The sequence below is a fragment of the Lipotes vexillifer genome, unplaced genomic scaffold (genome assembly GCF_000442215.2).
Source record: "Lipotes vexillifer unplaced genomic scaffold, Lipotes_vexillifer_v1.1 scaffold408, whole genome shotgun sequence".
Lineage (NCBI taxonomy): Eukaryota > Metazoa > Chordata > Mammalia > Artiodactyla > Lipotidae > Lipotes > Lipotes vexillifer.
In genome coordinates, this window is record NW_006787469.1 from 3,736,228 (window position 1) to 3,755,474 (window position 19,247).

Here is a 19,247-nt window from a genome sequence, read left to right on the forward strand (position 1 = left end):
AAAAAAAAAAAAAAAAAAAAAAAAAAAAAAGAACGAGCTTCAGGTTTTATTGATCTCCGCTATTGTTTCCTTCATTTCTTTTTGATCTGATCTTTATGATTTCTTTCCTCCTGCTAATTTGGGGTTTTTTTTCCCTTCTTTCTCTAATTGCTTTAGGTGTAATGTTAGGTTGTTTTCTTCAGATGTTTCTTGTTTCTTGAGGTAGGATTGTATTGCTGTAAACTTCCCTCTTAGAACTGCTTTTGTTGCGTCCCATAGGATTTGGGTCGCTGTGTTTTCATTTTCATTTGTTTCTAGGTATTTTTTGAATTCCTCTTTGATTTCTTCAGTGATCTCTTGTTTATTAAGTAGTGCATTGTTTAGCCTCCATGTGTTTGTATTTTTTTACAGATTTTTTCCTGTAATTGATATCTAGTCTCATAGTGTGGTGGTCAGAAAAGATACTTGGTATAATTTCAATTTTCTTAAATTTACCAAGGCTTGATTTGTGTCCCAAGATATGATCTATCCTGGAGAATGTTCCATGAGCACTTGAGAAGAAAGTTTATTCTGTCGTTTTTGGATGGAATGTCCTATAAATATCAATTCAGTCCATCTTGTTTAATGTATCATTTAAAGCTTGTGTTTCCTTATTTATTTTCATTTTAGATGATCTGTCCATTGGTGAAAGTGGGGTGTTAAAGTCCACTACTATGATTGTGTTATTGTCAGTTTCACTTTTTATGGCTGTTAGCATTTGCCCACTGTATTGAGGTGCTCCTATGTTGGGTGCATAAATATTTATAATTGTTATATCTTCTTCTTGGATTGATCCCTTGATCATTATGTAGTGTCCTCTTTGTCTCTTGTAACAGTCTTTATTTTAAAGTCTATTTTGTCTGATATGAGTATTGCTACTCCAGCTTTCTTTTGATTTCTATTTGCATGGAACATCTTTTTCCATCCCCTCACTTTCAGTCTGTATGTGACCCTAGGTCTGAAGTGGGTCTCTTGTAGACAGCATATATACAGGTCTTGTTTCTGTATCCATTTAGCCATTCTATGTCTTTTGGTTGGAGCATTTAATCCATTTACAGTTAAGGTAATTATCTATATGTATGTTCCTATTACCATTTTCATAATTGTTTTGGGTTTGTTATTGTAGGTCTTTTCCTTCTCTTGTGTTTCCTGCCTAGAGAAGTTCCTTTAGCATTTGTTGTAAAGATGGTTTGGTGGTGCTGAATTCTCTTAGCTTTTGCTTGCTGTAAAGATTTTAATTTCTCCGACAAATCTGAATGAGATCCTTGCTGGGTAGAGTAATCTTGGTTGTAGGTTTTTCCCCTTCATCACTTTAAATGTGTCCTGCCAATCCCTTCTGGCTTTCAGAGTTTCTGCCGAAATATCGGTTGTTATCCTTTGTGAGGATTCCCTTGTATGTTATTTATTGTTTTTCCCTTGCTGCTTTTAATAATTTTTCTTTGTGTTTAATTCTTGATAGTTTGACTAATATGTGTCTTGGCATATTTCTCCTTAGATTTTTCCAGTATGGGACTCTCTGTGCTTCCTGGACTTGATGGACTATTTCCTTTCCCATATTAGAGAAGTTTTCAACTATCATCTCTTCAAATATTTTCTCAATCCCTTTCTTTTACTCTTCTTCTTCTGGGACCCCTATAATTTGAATGTTGGTGCATTTAATGTTGCCCCAGAGAGCTCTGAGACTGTCCTCAATCCTTAGTTCTTTTCATTCTTTTTTCTTTATTCTGCTTTGCAGTAGTTATTTCCACTACTTTATTTTTCAGGTCACTTATCTATTCTTCTGTCTCAGTTATTCTGCTGTGGTGTCCTTCTACAGAATTTTAAATTTCATTTATTGTGTTGCTCATCACTGTTTGTTTGCTCTTTAGTTCTTCTAGGTCCTTGTTAAACGTTTCTTGTATTTTCTCCATTCTATTTCCAAGATTTTGGATCATCTTTACTGTCATTACTGTGAATTATTTTTCAGGTAGACTGCCTATTTCCTCCTCATTTGTTTGGTCTGGTGGGTTTTTACCTTGCTCCTCTATCTGCTGTGTGTTTCTCTGTGTTCTCATTTTGCTTTACTTACTGTGTTTGGGGTCTCCTTTTCACAGGCTGCATGTTCGTAGTTCCCATTGTTTTTTTTTGTTTGTTTGTTTGTTTTTAATTTATTTATTTAATCTGTTTATTTTTGGCTGTTTTGGGTCTTCACTGCTGCACACGGGGTTTCTCTAGTTGCAGTGAGCAGGAGCTACTCTTTGTTGCAGTGCACAGGCTTCTCATTGTGGTGGCTTCTCATTGAGGTGGCTTCTTATTGCGGAGCACAGGCTCTAGGCGTGCAGGCCTCAGTAGTTGCAGCTTGCAGGCTCATTAGTTGTGGCTCACGGTCTCTGGTGCACAGGCTCAGTAGTTGTGGCACACGGGCTTAGTTGCTCCCGCAGCATGTGGGATCTTCCCCGACCAGGGCTTGAACCCGTGTCCCCTGCGTTGGCAGGTGGATTCTCAACCACTGTGCCACCAGGAAAGCCCGTTCCCATTGTTTTTGGGGTCTGCCCCAGTGGCTAAGTTTGGTTCAGTGGGATGTGTAGGCTTCCTGGTGAAGGGGACTAGTGCCTGTGTTCTGGTGAATGAGGCTGGATCTTATCTTTCTGGTGGGCAGGACCGTGTCCGGTGGTGTGTTTTGTGGTGTCTGTGGACTTATTATGATTTTAGGCAGCCTCTCTGCTAATGGGTGGGATTGTATTCCTGTCTTGCTAGTTGTTTGTCAAAGGTTGTGCAGCACTGTAGCTTGCCGGTCATTGAGTGGAGGTGGGTCTTAACGTTGAGATGGAGATCTCTGGGAGAGCTTTTGCTGTTTGGTATTATGTGGAGCCAAAAGGTCTCTGGTCGACTGATGTCCTGAACTTGGCTCTCCCCCCTCAGAGGCACAGGCCTGATACCCAGCTGGAACACCAAGACCCTGTCAGCCTCATGGCTCAGAAGGAAAGGGAGAAAAAGGGAAAGAAACAAAGAAAAAAGTAAAATGAAATAAAATGAATTTATGAAGATAAAAAATAATTATTTTGTAGGTGTAGTTAACATCTACAGTCGTTTCAAGGAGATGTAAAGGAGATTACCTTAGAGAAGCAGGGTGGGCATGATTTAATCAACTGAAAGCCTTTAAGAACAGAACTGAGGTTCCCTTGAAGAAGAAATTCCTCCCAGGGACTGCAGGTTTGACTCACAAAGAGCTTCAATCTGCCCTTCCTGACAGCCTACCCTAGGGATTTTGGATTTGCCTAGGCAGCAAGTTAAAGGGAAAGCCACAGTTATGTAACATATATATATGATTGTTACAGACACCGAGGAGTTTCTGACATATCTAAAAGGGCTTCTTGTCCTCCCTGGTACAGAAGATATAGGAAATGTGAGTGATGGAAAACTGTTCTCTGAAAGCAGGTCTAACTCTAGGGAAAATTGTGAATTTGGTTGCACCTCCCTTTCATGGCCTCACCTCCCAGTCGCAGGTCTTCTTCTACCGGATTCCTATGCCTTTTATTTTCTAACTCTTGACAGCAGCAGTCATTCTCAACTAGGAACATTTTTACCCCACAGGAGACATTTGGTCACATTTGGAGATATTTGTGGTTATCACAAGTGAGTGGGGTGCTAGTAGTATCAGGCTCACTAAATGTCTCCTGGTCTATAATCTACCTAGGAATTTACCTAAGAATCTTTGATGCTTCCAATGGGTATCTGCACTTTGAAAAAGACTTCAGAGAGCTATCTTCAAGTCACAAACAAATTGAACCTATAAATGAAATTTCAAGTCTTCTCAAGGGAGATTATTGGTTTGGAACAGAATCTATCTACTGTTTCAAAGACTAGACCAGGTAGTAGGTCTGCATAGAGAGAAACTGATTCCCTGACCCTATGAACAGTGCTGTACAAAGACCCAAATAATATCTAAATGCCTTCCTTAGGAGGGAAGCCCTTGTTATTAACCATTGCAAGTTGTCTGCTATGTCCACATTTATTTATGATAGAATCTCAGAGTAGAAAGTGATTGTAGAGGTTGTCGAATATAACTTCCAGTTTATTTGAATACCATATCATATCACATCTTATAGATGATATCATATCATAATATAAGGCCTATGTTATTCCTTTCAGGTGCTGCTCAGCCTCAGTTCCAGGGCTAGACCACTTACTACCTTCTGAAACAACTTGCCTGTCATCTTCCCTAAAAACAACTGTTTGCTAGAAATTCTTCCTAACATTGAGATGAAGTCTTCTTCAATTATGTTAAACCCATAGCTCCTAACTAAGCATCATAAATTCTGAATGTGTAATTGTGTACCTACTATTACAGGGAGATTCAAAAGGATTATGTGACTCCACAAATTCTAAGAGTTAAAATTTACTCACAATTGCTGTCTCATATGAGAGGTGTTTCAGAACAGCTCTTTTTAATATTGAGGCTTACTGAACAAGGTGGGGTGTGATGGTAGATGGGGTTGAAACGCTACATGTAATCAGGCCAGGCAGCAAAAGAAGGTGACACAGGCTGGGTGACTACTGGCTGGCTCCTAATTAGGTCCTCATTAATCCTTTGATATCTTCAAAATCTTGCTCCAGATATCCTGCCTCGAGCAAAGTATGGAGCATCCTTAAGTTTTTATCCGACCTGGCTTTGAAAGGAAAGCCTTTTAGGGGTGGGGGGATGTTTCTGATCCCCTTATGCTTACCTCATCAAAGTGTGTTTCGCTCTGCCTATTTGATGTCTGAGAGGCCTCATTAGGAGCTCATTTTATTAGCCCTGTTAAAAGAGTTTCTTTCCTATAGAAATAGGAAGTTACATTTTACAGTGCATATGCCGCTAAGGTCTCCAGAATCTAGACACATTTGGAGTTCTAGTCTCCATGTCTCCAAATGCAGACAAAACTCTTCCCTAAGAGGCTCCCCAGTGCTCTAGGGAAATCCGTTCACACCTGGGGTCGGGCCTCTTGGCATGCCCACTTCATAGGCTCTGCTTTTCATGCAATCAGGAGAGTGTTTCTACTTTGGCATTTATAATCTGTGCTTTTGGTAACCTTGAATTCTCTGTCCCCTTTTAAAGGGCTCTAAATAAAGACTGCAGTCTTGTAGGTCATTGGACCTAGTCAGTAGCTTCCTGGCTCCTTCTTCAGAAAGGAGAAATGTTGGGAAACCAAAGTCATTGAAGTATTCATGCCTTTCCACTTCTAAAATGGGAAAAATGAGCACTAGGCAACTTTTCAGGATCTAGGATCAAAGTGGTCAGTAGCGCCATGGATTCTTCTTTATTCTGCTTTTTTAGATCTGGTCGCTAGATCTTCACATCCCCCTAGGAACCTAAAAGGGGCTGGGTCATCCTAAGCATTGCCCTGCATCCCCATCCACCTCTTGGGCCTTTTCCCTAGGATCTTTCTCGTGGAGTTTCTTCATCTTACACATAGCTCCACTCCCTAGCACATAGTTCTTAGCTGAATTGTGTAAAAAGAAATATTTCCTTTCAGAAGATGTGGGAGGGGTGAACTTTTCCCCCTCATACTTGATGGAAATAAAAAAAAATTCTAAATTTCATAGTGTAATTTTCAAAGAGTGTTAGCAAATAGGAAATGTCCTACCATGGCAGAAACGTGACTGTTGTAGACAGTAGCGAAGCCAGGGATCAAAGTGATTATTTCTAGAGCAGCTTTCTGCTCAAAGTCTAAAATTCAGTTTCCAAGCCTGTCTCTCTTTCTTTGGCTCCTGTGTAGGCTGTACATCTTTGATATTGTCCTAGGAAATTGTATTACAGGAGGCAGGAAAGAAAAGGCTGGTACTGATTAGAGCATTGTTTCTTAACCTTAGTCAAACCTTGATGTTACCACACCAGGGGAGAGGAAAATAAACTCCCGACAGAAGCAGCACTTCAACATTTGAAAGGAAAAGCACTAAAGTTGATCCTTCCACCTTGACTCATCCTGTGTCCCACATACTTGCTTCATTTCCTGGCAGAGCATAAAATTGCCTTGCACTGGAATCTTGCATCTGAGTAAGTCAGAGTTCTCTGCATAAACAAGCTTCCCAAGTCTTATTCTGTACCTTCACAGAGTATGATTATTTATGAGCCAATCTGGTAACAATTAATTTATCTTCAACCAACAAAAATGACTTCATCTACATAAGGTGGTCAATATATTCAATTCCAATTTTGCATGCCTTCTCCAATTTTTCTTTCCCAAATTTATTTGTCTTCCATTACAAAACGTATCCAAGAGTAAAACTGACTTTTTAAAACATTTTCCTCTCTGAGCTTATGAATTTATAGAAACTTTATGTGTCCATTTTTGTCTGGGGCTTTCCTTCCTATCTTCACTCCACTACCATTTTAGCAGAATCTTTACCTATGCAGGGTCTGAAAAACAGCAAGTCCTGAAAATGTATTTGTTGAATGAATACACATCATCATATGATGTTTTAAAGCAACAAGGAGCTGGCATTGTAGGAGATACTTATTTGTCTCGGGTAATTGCTTGTATGAATCATCTTAGCAAACACTTATTACATGTCCCTTATGTTTCCAGAGAAGAAAAATAAACAGAAACTAAAGCTTTATGTACTTACAACTTTTTATTTTTTTAGAGCTATTTTTCTTAAGTCCCTGTTTCTTTGCACCACATTGTGTTCTGACTTTCTTCTAATGAAAGCAGTAACAGCAGCCAAATATTTGTAGTCTGATCTGTCCTTTTTGATGCCTACACTGAATCTCTCCCACCAATCCTGGTGATTAAAAATAATCAGAACCCAAGGTATTGGCACCAACCTGGGCTTTGCCAGCCATTGACCTTTCTCCCACATGATCCAGTGGAAAACGAATTTTCTGCATAAGAACGAAAGACTCTATAACAGTGAACATGTCATCCTCTGATTTTTATGACATTATGTGGATTTAAACAATTCAATAATTTTATAAGACTGGAGGGAAATGTCAAAATCCTCATGACTTAAGAGTATGACCACTAGAAGTCCTTGTTTCTTCAGCCTTTTCTTTTCTGGCTTAAAGCAGAGAGATGTTTAAAATCAGTTTCTTTGTTTGTAAAATGGGAATAATGATGGGTGAAGTAGAGCAACATAAGTGGTTAGAGAACTGTGCATCCTAGATTATACTGAAAAGTGTGGTACAGATAATCGGTAGAATGAAAGGATGAGAAGAGTGTTGACGTAGTGTTAGATAAAGGCTTCAAGGAGGTGGTACCTGAGAGTCAATGAAGACTGGTGAGATTTGACACTAACACATTAGGGAGAAACATTCCAAAAACCATAAAATAACAATTACCCACAGAGGTAGACGTGTTGAACTTAACTTTGAGAAGAGTCTTTCACCAGGGGAAAAATGGTTGGCACAAAACATTTTATATCTGGGTAGCTAAAATTAGCTCTTCCTGATAGTTCCCTTGGGACAAATCAAATATTTCTCCCCAAATCCCATCAGATCAAAGTCTGTTGCATGTTTTCTTTAGGACCAAGTGGATTGGTTTGTAGCTGGTACTTATTAGAAAATCGAGGATGAAGATGACTTAATATGTTGGCTAATGGACCAGACTAAATTCTTGTAGATCATAATATTTACAGTGAGAATGAGAGCTATTGGCTTAATTTTTATATAGGTAATCTGCATGTTGCCTAAAAAAATAGAAAACCCAGTTGTTTTCCAGGCAGAAAAAGAATTAAAAGGAAAATGAAGCACATTTTCTTTCTGCTTCGCTCCTCAGCCTATATCCTCCTTGTTGAAAACTATGTCCATTGGCCCATTCATGGAAATGCTTACAAAGTGTATTGATTGGGGAATTAACTTATTTCAATTCTATCAACTTCTCTTAGTAATTTAACATGTAGTCATTTGAGGCTATGTTATATAAAATGTAAATTGTGTGATAACTTCTTTCATCTTTGTTCATATCTTAAATCCTCAGAATCTTGGCTAAGGGACGCTATTAGGTAAAACTAAGTATAATTAAATCATATAGTTTCTGGAGGGGAGTCCAAGATAATTTCCTATTTTTAATAATGCCCATCTTTCAGAGGCATGTGATAGGCCATTCAACAGAGTCCTTTTGACAAGTTTGCTCTCAAATGCAGCTTTTTATACAAGAGAAGCAACAACAAACAGCTGGATGGTTTGGTCAGTTTTGTCCAAAGACACTGAAATTTTTCCCCATTTGAGGCTTAGTGTAGAAAGTAAAGTATGAAATTGGATGCCCAAACCTGCAGTAGTGCTATTTTCAGACTTGTGTAAAACCATAAGAGGAAATTCCCAAGTCCTTTTCCCAGCTGATACTAATTGGATTTCATTTCCCATGGCTCCTGGAGGAAGCAATTTAACATGCTAAGGAGTGACTTGAATGTTCCATACATCTTCCTGTTTCATTTGAAACCAAGATCTAGGATTCTAACTCATTCCAACATTGTCCAGGTTACTGGGAAGATAGTTTTCTTATTTCATTATTTTTTAGACGTCTTCTGTAAACAGAAGTACTCCAGGGACAACAGTTCCGTTCATGGACTGGGCAAGTACATTAGCCTATGCCAGGCTGACACTTCAGTAGAACCAGTCAAAGCCACCAGTGTCAAGGTAAAGAAACTAACTGCCAACTTGTTTAAATCCATCACCTTGTTGAATCCTAATGCCAAATTTGTCCTTGCTTTTTATTTTGTCCAGAATATCATAGACTAGTTGTATAAGACCTACTGTTTCTTCAAGGCCTTCCACAAGTCTCGTCCTTTCACAATATTTGTCCCAATCACAGCAAATTTGATAACAGCTGCTTCATTTAAACTCAATGTATTATTAAAAAATCCATTGACACACATAGGCTACTGCATATTTGTTAAATCTTTTAATATATCTACTTCACTTTTCATTATTTCTAAAATATTAATTGGCTATTAATGTAGCACTATCCCTATCTCATGGACCATATTGTCTAGTAAAACTTTTAGATTTAAACGATCAATAATGAGAAAGTGTGAGATTGGTTCAAGATGGCAGAGTAGAAGGATGTGTGCTCACTCCCTCTTGTGAGAGCACCGAAATCACAACTAACTGCTGAACAATCATTGACAGGAAGACACTGGAACTCACCAAAAAAAATACCCCACATCCAAAGACAAAGGATAGGCTGCAATGAGACGGTAGGAGGGGCACAATCACAATAAAATCAAATCCCATAACCGCTGGGTTCATGACTCACAAACTGGAGAACAATTATACCATAGAACAGGAAGACAACTCACCAAAAAAAATACCCCACATCCAAAGACAAAGGATAGGCTGCAATGAGACGGTAGGAGGGGCACAATCACAATAAAATCAAATCCCATAACCGCTGGGTTCATGACTCACAAACTGGAGAACAATTATACCATAGAAGTCCACCCAGTGGAGTGAAGGTTCTGAGCCCCATGTCAGACTTCCCAACCTGGGGGTCTGGCAATGGGAGGGGGAATTCCCAGAGAATCAGACTTTGAAGGCTAGCATGATTTGATTGCAGGATTTCAACAGGACTGGGGGAAACAGAGACTCTGCTTTTGGAGGGCACACACAAAGTAGTGTATGCATCAGGACGCAGGGGAAGGAGCAGTGACCCCATAGGAGACTGAACCAGGCCTACCTGCTAGTGGTGGGGGGTCTCCTGCAGAGGCAGGGGGTGGCTGTGGTTCACCATGGGGACAAGGACACTGGCAGCAGAAGTTCTGGGAAGTACTCCTTGGCCTGAGCCCTCCTGGAGTTGGACATCAGCCCCACCAAAGAGCCTGGAGCCTCCAGTGCTGGGTCGCCTCAGGCCAAACAACCAACAGGGAGGGAACTCAGCCCCATCCATCAGCAGACAAGTGGGTTAAAGCCTGTTGACCAGGGAAACACCCAGCTCTACCTACAACCAGTGCCTCCCATCAGGAAGCTTGCACAAGGCTCTTAGATAGCCTCATCCACCAGAGAGCAGACAGCAGAAGCAAGAAGAACTACAATCCTGCAGCCTGTGGAATGAAAACCACATTCACAGAAAAATAGACAAAATAAAAAGGCAGAGGATTATGTACCAGATGAAGGAACAATATAAAACCCCAGAAAAACAACTAAATGAAGTGGAGATAGGCAATCTTCCAGAAAAACAATTTAGAATAATGATAGTGAAGATGATCTAGGACCTCGGAAAAAGAATGGAGGCAAAGATCGAGAAGATGCAAGAAATGTTTAAGAAAGACCTGGAAGAGTTAAAGAACAAACAAACAGAGATGAACAATACAATAACTGAAATGAAAACTACACTAGAAGGAATCAGTAGCAGCATAACTGAGGCAGAAGAACGGATAAGGGACCTGGAAGACAGAATGGTGGAATTCGCTGCCACAGAACAGGATAAAGAAAAAAGAATGAAAAGAATTGAAGATACCCTAAGAGACCTCTGGGACAACAGTAAATGCACCAACATTCTCATTATAGGTGTCCCAGAGGGAGAAGAGAGAGAGAAAGGGTATGAGAAAATATTTGAAGAGATCATAGTCGAAAACTTCCCTAACATGGGAAAGGAAATAGCCACCCAAATCCAGGAAGCACAGAGAATCCAAGGCAGGATAAACCCAAGGAGAAACATGCTGAGACACATAGTAATCAAACTGACAAACTTTAAAGACAAAAAAAATTTATCAAAAGCAACAAGTGAAAAATGACAAATAACATACAAGGGAACTCCCATAAGGTTAACAGCTGATTTCTCAGCAGAAAATCTACAAGCCAGAAGGGAGTGGCATGATATATTTAAAGTGGTGAAAGGGAAGAATCTACAGCCAAGATTACTCTACCCAGCAAGGATCTCATTCAGACTTGATGGAGAAATCAAAAGCTTTACAGATAAGAAAAGGCTAAAAGAATTCAGCACCACCAAACCAGCTTCACAACAAATGCTAAAGGAAGTTCTCTAAGTGGGAAACACAAGAGAAGAAAAGGACCTACAAAAACAAACCCAAAACAATTAAGAAAATGGTAATAGGAACATACATATCAGTAATTACCTTAAATGTGAATGAATTAAATGCTCCAACAAAAGACACAGACTGGCTGAATGGATACAAAACCAAGACCCGTATATATGCTGTCTACAAGAGACCCACTTCAGACCGAGGGACACGTACAGACTGAAAGTGAGGGGATGGAAAAAGATATTCCATGTAAGTAGAAATCAAAAGAAAGCTGGAGCAGCAATACTCATATCAGATAAAATAGACTTTATTTATTTTATTTTATTTATTTTTTAAAAATTTATTTATTGCTGCGCTGGGTCCTCGCTGCTGTGCGTGGGCCCTCTCCAGTTGCAGCGAGTGGGGGCCACTCCTTCGCTGCGGTGCGCGGGCCTCCCACTGCGGCGGCCTCTCCCGTTGCGGAGCACGGGCTCCAGGCATGCCGCCTGCAGCGGCCGTGGCACATAGGCTCAGCAGTCACGGCCCACGGGCTCCAGAGCACAGGCTCAGTAGCTGTGGTGCACGGGCCCAGCCGCTTTGCGGCACATAGGATCCCCCTGGACCAGGGCCTGAGCTCATGTCCCCCGCACCGGCAGGCGGACCCCCAACCACTGTGCCACCAGGGAAGCCCCCAGATAAAATAGACTTTAAAATAAAGACTGTTACAAGAGACAAGGAAGAACACTGCATAACGCTCAAGGGATCAATTCAAGAAGAAGATATAACAATTATAAATATATATGCACCCAACATAGGAACACCTCAATACATAAGGCAAATGTTAACAGCTATAAAAGAGGAAATCGACAGTAACACAATAATAGTGGGAGACTTTAACACATCACTTACACCAATGGACAGATCATCCAGAAAGAAAATTAATAAGGAAACAAGCTTTAAATGACACAATAGACCAAATAGATTTAATTGATATTTATAGGACATTCCATCCGACAGTAGCAGATTACACTTTCTTCTCAAGTGCACAGGGAACATTCTCCAGGGCACATCACATCCTGGGTCACAAATCAAGCCTCGGTAAATTTAAGAAAATAGAAATCATATCAAGCATCTTTTCTGTCCACAATGCTATGAGATTAGAGATGGGGGAAAAAACGTAAAAAACACAAACACGTGAAGGCTAAACAATACATTACTAAATAACCAAGAGATCACTGAAGAAATCAAAGAGGATATCAAAATATACCTAGAGACAAATGACCATGAAAACACGACTATCCAAAAGCAATGGGATGCAGCAAAAGCAGTCCTAAGAGGGAAGTTTATAGCTATACAAGCCTACCTGAAGAAACAAGAAAAATCTCAAATAAACAATCTCACCTTACACCTAAAGGAACTACAGAAAGAAGAGCAAATGAATCCCAAAGTTGGTAGAAGGAAAGAAATCATAAAGATCAGAGCAGAAATAAATAAAATAGAGACAAAGAAAACAATAGCAAAGATCAGTAAACGTAAAAGCTGGTTCTTTGGGAAGGTAAACGAAATTGATAAAACTTTAGCCAGACTCATCAAAAAAAAGAGGGAGAGGACTCGAATCAATAAAATTAAAATGAAAAAGAAGTTACAACGGACAGCACAGAAATACAAAGCATTCTAAGAGACTACTACAAGCAGCTCTATGCCAATAAAATGGACAACCTGGAAGAAATGGACAAATTCTTAGAAAAGCACCGCCTTCCGAGACTGAACCAGGAAGAAATAGAAAATGTGAACAGACCAATCACAAGTAATGAAATTGAAAGTGTGATTAAAAATCTTCCAACAAACAAAAGTTCAGGACCAGATGGCTTCACAGGTGAATTCTGTCAAACATTTAGAGAAGAGCTAACACCCATCCTTCTCAAACTCTTCCAAAATATAGCAGAAGAAGGAACACACCCAAATTCATTCTACGAGGCCAGCATCACTCTGATACCAAAACCAGACAAAGATACTACAAAAAAGAAAATTACGGACCAATATCACTGATGAAAGTAGATGCAAAACTCCTAAACAAAATACTAGCAAACAGAATCCAGCAACACATTAAAAGGATCGTACACCATGATCAAGTAGGATTTATCCCAGGGATGCAAGGGTGCTTCAGTATATGCAGATGAATCAGTGTGATACATCATATTAACAAACTGAAGAATGAAAACCATATGAAAATCTCAGTAGATGCAGAAAAAGCTTTTGACAAAATTCAACACCCATTTATGATAAAAACTCTGCAGAAACTGGGCATAGAGGGAAGCTACCTCAACATAATAAAGGCCATATATGACAAACCCAAAGCAAACATCATTTTCAGTGGTGAAAAACTGAAAGCATTTCCTCTAAGGTCAGGAAAAGACAAGGATGTCCACACTCACCATTACTATTCAATATAGTTTTGGAAGTCTTAGCCATGGCAGTCAGAGAAGAAAAAGAAATACAAATTGGAAAAAAAGAAGTAAAACTGTCACTGTTTGGAGATGACATGATGCTGTACATAGATAATCCTAAAGATGCCACCAGAGAACTACTAGTGCTAATCAATGAATTTGGTAAAGTTGCAGGATACAAAATTAATGCACAGAAACCACTTGCATTCCTATTCACTAACAGTGAAAGATCAGAAAGAGAAATTAAAGAAACAACCTCATTCACCATTGCAACACAATGAATAAAATACCTAGGAATAAACGTACCTAAGGAGACAAAAGACCTGTACTCAGAAAACTATAAGACACCAATGAAAGAAATCAATGACGACACAAACAGATGGAGAGATGTACCATGTTCTTGGATTGGAAGAATCAATATTGTGAAAATGACTATACTACCCAAAGCAGTCTACAGATTCAATGTAATCCCTATCAAATTACCAATGGCATTTTTTACAGAACTAGAACAAAAAATCTTAAAATTTGTATGGAGACACAAAAGACCCCAAATAGCCAAAGCAGTCTTGAGGGAAAAAAACGGAGCTGGAGGAATCAGACTCCCTGACTTCAGACTATACTACAAAGCTACAGTAATCAAGACAATGCGGTAATTGCGCAGAAACAGAAATATAGATCAGTGGAACAGGATAGAAAGCCCAGAGAAAAACCCACGCACCTATGGTCAACTAATCTATGACAAAGGAGGCAAGGGTATACAATGGAGAAAAGATAGTCTCTTCAGTAAGTGGTGCTGGGAAAAGTGGACAGCTACATGTAAAAGAATGAAATTAGAACACTCCCTAATACCATACACAAAAATAAACTCAAAATGGATTAAAGACCTAAAGGTAAGACTAGACGCTATAAAACTCTTAGAGGAAAACATAGGAAGAACACTCTTTGACATAAGGTGCAGCAAGATCTTTTTTAACCCACCTCCTAGAGTAATGGAAATAAAAACAAAAATAAACAAATGGGACCTAATGAAACTTAAAAGCTTTTGCACAGCAAAGGAAACTATAAACAAGACAAAAAGACAACCCTCAGAATGGGAGAAAATATTTGCAATCAAATCAAAGGACAAAGGGTTAATCTCCAACATATATAAACAGCTCGTGCAGTTCAATGTTAAAAAAACAACCCAGTCAAAAAATGGGCAGAATACCTAAATAGATGTTTCTCCACAGAAGACATACAGATGGCCAAGAGGCACATGAAAAGCTGCTCAGCATCACTAATTATTAGAGAAATGCAAATCAAAACTGCAGTGAGGTATCACCTCATACTGGTCAGGATAGCCATCATCAGAAAATCTACAAACAACAAATACTGGAGAGTGTATGGAGAAAAGGGAACCCTCTTGCACTGTTGGGGGGAATGTAAATTGATACAGCCACTATGGAGAGCAGTATGGAGGTTCCTTAAAAAACTAAAAACAGAACTACCATATGACCCAGCAATCCCAGTACTGGGCATATACCCTGAGAAAATCATAATTCAAAAACAGTCATGCACCACAATGTTCATTGCAGCTCTATTTACAATAGCCAGGACATGGAAGCAATCTAAGTGTCCATTGACAGATGAACGGATTAAGATGTTATACATATATACAATGGAATATTACTCTGCCCTAAAAAGGAATGAAATTGGGTCATTTGTAGAGATGTGGATGGACCTAGAGACTGTCATGCAGAGTGAGGTTCAGAAAGAGAAAAACAAATATCGTATATTAATGCGTATATGTGGAATCTAGAAAAACGGTATAGATGAATCGGTTTGCAAGGCAGAAATAGAGACACAGATGTAGAGAACCAACATATGGACACCAGGGTGGGAAGGGGGTGGTGGTGGTGGAATGAATTGGGAGATTGGGATTGACATATATACACTAAATGTATAAAATAGATAACTAATAATTACCTGTTGTATTAAAAAAAATAAAATAAAATTTGAAAAAGAAAAGATACCTTAAAAAAATAATGAGAAAGTGCTGTAAGTGTTTCTATAGTGAGCTGTGGTAACCCAGGGAAGGAATGTATAAGACATACAGGTACTCAGAGAAGCATTTTGGGAGACATCAAGTGTCTCCCAGTGAGCTATATAAATATGGGAAGGATGAAGGGCATTTCAAAAGACAGAACAGAATGGGCAAAGGCATGGAAATGTTTGAAGGATGCATGTATTCAGAGAATGGCAGGTTGTTCACTGTGGTTGAAATCATGTTAGGAATTTGGGGAAATAATGGGACAAAAAGAGAGTCAAGCCATTTTAAAGAGCTTGTGCATTTTGGCAATTGAGAACACTTGAGGAATTCTAAGTAGATGAGTGATGCTATCGTAGTTAGATGTTAGAGGTACTGTGATAACTGCAGTATTATGGGATGGTTTGAAGAGCAATGAGATTGACAGAAAAGTACTCAAGCAGATAAGACTAAAGTTGATAAGGACCTGATCTAGGAAAAGAGTTAATTCAGGGAAACTTAAAGTGATAAAACAAACAGATTGCTAAAACATTAGCTATTGGGAGTAAGGGAGTGTGGGCGTTCTTGGATGACTCAAGGTTTCTGGCTTTTATCATTGGATCAAATACATTACATGAAAATAAACAGAATAAAGAATGAAGAATGGAAGAAGGAGCAGAAAGTATGGGAAGGGGGTTTAAAACATGAGTTCAGTTTTGAACATGTGCTTCCTGATGTCCGTTTTTGATGTCTAATAGGACATTAAAAGTAAATCTCAAGAGAGAAGTCTGACTAGAGCTTCTATATGTGACTTATTAGCAGAGAAGTGGCGTTAAAACCATGAAATCGGATAAGATTGCCCAGAGAATGTACAGTGAGAAAACGGCCAGTGACAGAACTCTTGGGAATGCCATAATGTAAGCTGTAGACAGAGGAAAAGGGTGACAGAAGAGAGTGAAGTGTGGTTGGAGAGACAGGTAGAAAGTTGAATGAGAGCAGTGTCTAAAACTCCAGAGAAAGGAGTTAGATGCTAGTTTCAGTTTCCTAGGAAACTAAACAAATTACATTAACAAATGACAACAAACTTAAAACGATAGAAATTTATTCTTTAAGAATTCTGAAGGCTAGAAGTCTGAAATCAAGGTATGGGCAGGGCTATGCTTCCTCTGCAGACTCTTGGGAAGAATCCTTCTTTGCCTCTTCTAGTGGCTTTCCAGCAATCTGTAGTGTTTCTTGTAGCTGCATCATTCCAGTCTCCTCTGGCTTCGCATGGCCTTCTCTTTGTGCATCTCTATGTCTTCTTTTCTTCTTATGAGAATACCAGTCATTGGATTTGGAGTGCACCCTAACCCAATACAACCTCATCTCCATTCTTAATTAATTACATCTGCAATGAATCTGTTTTCAAATAAGGTCACATTTTGAAGTTCCAGGTGGACATGAATTTGGGGGGAACACTATTCAACCCACTACAAGGGTCAATGACTAAATCTTATGACGTTCACACATCTATAAGATCCCCTGCCATCATCAGAAACCATGGCTTTTCTCTGGGGGTTTCTCAGATTTATCAAGGAGAAGATGAATTTATAGGGAAAAAAAAAGAGATAGAGAGAAAGAGAAAGAAATAGATTCTAGGAGAGAGGAAGCAGAGTTGATGCCTACCCTTTACCATTTTTTTCCATAGGGCACATTTAAATGCTCCCTCGTTTTGTGAAGCAGGAGCTGTGCATTGAAAATTGTCCTAACATTCTGATAATATTCCCCACAATATGAGAGCAGGCCTAGGAATGTAAATCAGACTTAGATACTTATAGCTCAGCAAGACAGAAGAGTCAAAGGAGTTGTGTGGTTGTTGGGTTGGGGCCCTTGGGTTCATATTCCCATGTGATTTCTCCTGGGTGTGGTATCCAGATTGTCCTTTTAAATCACTCTGGTCACTTTGTGGTTTGCCTTCCAGTTATTATAGCTGTATATCTTTCATCAATTAAGTCAAAAGAAGTTATTCCCAGTAGTACTGAAGTAAGGTTAAATGCATGACTGTTTTTATGCAAAGATAAACTTGTCTCTGAACTAGTATCTCATAAAAGACAACTCCCACAATACATAGGTAATTGTGGAGAACTAATCCCAGATTAAAAAATGAAAATTTTATGGCTGACTGTATTCTCCAGGTTAAGTGTATTGAGGTTGCGACACATATTGGAAGAAAAGGTGATGAAGGCACTGAACAGTTACATTTTAGCAGAGAGAGAAAATTGGCAGGTTTTCTGCCATTTTAATAAACATCAAGACTGAGAGAATCTTTCTTTACCAGATATTTACCACTGCCCAATAAAAATCCAATAGCAAGTCAAATCAGTAGGATTAGTCCCAAACAATTATTGGAATCAAGCCATCCTTTCTCCGCATCTGCTCTTCAATACGTGTTAAGAGCAGTGGTGACCAAAATCTGTGACCAAATATGAATTTCATGGCTATTGCTATGTCTGGGCTGGACCTTGAAGGTAGCTTTGACTCGACAATATTGTTACAAACTTTTTCATGACGTTTTAAACTGAAGGGTGTTCATCTGTCAAAGAATCATCATTATTATTATCATTTATCCTCACCATCCCACCCATTCCTAAAAAACGTTTTTGCTCTGATGTTGTTTACTCTTAATAGAGTGGAAAAGCCCATCATGGACCAAACATAAAGGAATTTTGCTATTAACCTTCCAGAGGAACTCATTACATGTCAGTTTCAAAGGCAACATTACCACATGATTTTAGGAAATGTAGACTTTATTATTAGGACAAAATTATGTCACATATTTAACCACACTATCTAAAACAGGGTTTTCAAAGTTTGTCAGTGGTGTCTAAATCACATTATAAATGTATGCTTAACTTTGTAAGAAACAAACTATTTTCCAAAATAATTGTCTATTTTATTTTTGTTTATTTTATAGTGATTGTTATTAAGTGATTAGGTAATTGTTTAATTTATATTGCCCAAATCACTGTATGATCGTTATAATTGTTCTATCCTGGCCAGCACTTGGTATTGGTAAATTTTTAAATTTAGATCATCTAGTAGGTGTGTAACGCTATCTCATAGTGGTTTTAATTTACATCACACTATTGAGTAATGATGTTGACCATATTTTCATGTGTTTATTGGTCATTTGCATATTTTGCTTCTCTCCTCTACTTTGTACTGTTGTTTTTTTAAATTGAAGTATAGTTGATTTACAATACTGTATTAATTTCAGGTGTACAACATAGCGATTTACTATTTTAATAGATTATACTCCATTTAAAGTTATTACAAAATGATAGCTGTATTTCCCTGTGCTGTACAATATATCCTTGTTGCTTATTTTTTTATACATAGTAGTTTGTATCTCTTAATCCCTTACCTCTGAATTGCTCCTCCCATGTTCCCTCTCTCCACTGGTAACCACTAGTTTGTTCTGTATATTTGTGAGTCTGTTTCTGTTTTGTTATATACCTTCATTTGTTTTATTTTTTAGATTCCACATATAAATGATAACATAGAGTATATGTCTTTCTCTGTCTGACTTATTTCACTGAACATAATACCTTCTAGGTCCATCCACATTATTGCAAATGGCAGAATTTCATTCTTTTTTATGGCTGAGTAATATTCCATTGTATATGTATACCACATCTACGTTATCCATTCATCTGTTGATGAACACTTAGGTTGCTTCTATGTCTTAGCTTTTGTAAATAATGCTACTATGAACATTGGAGTGATTGTTTCTTTTCAAATTAATGTTTTTGTTTTCTTTGGACAATTACCCATAAGTGGGATTGCTGGATCATATGGTAGTTCTATATTTAGTTATT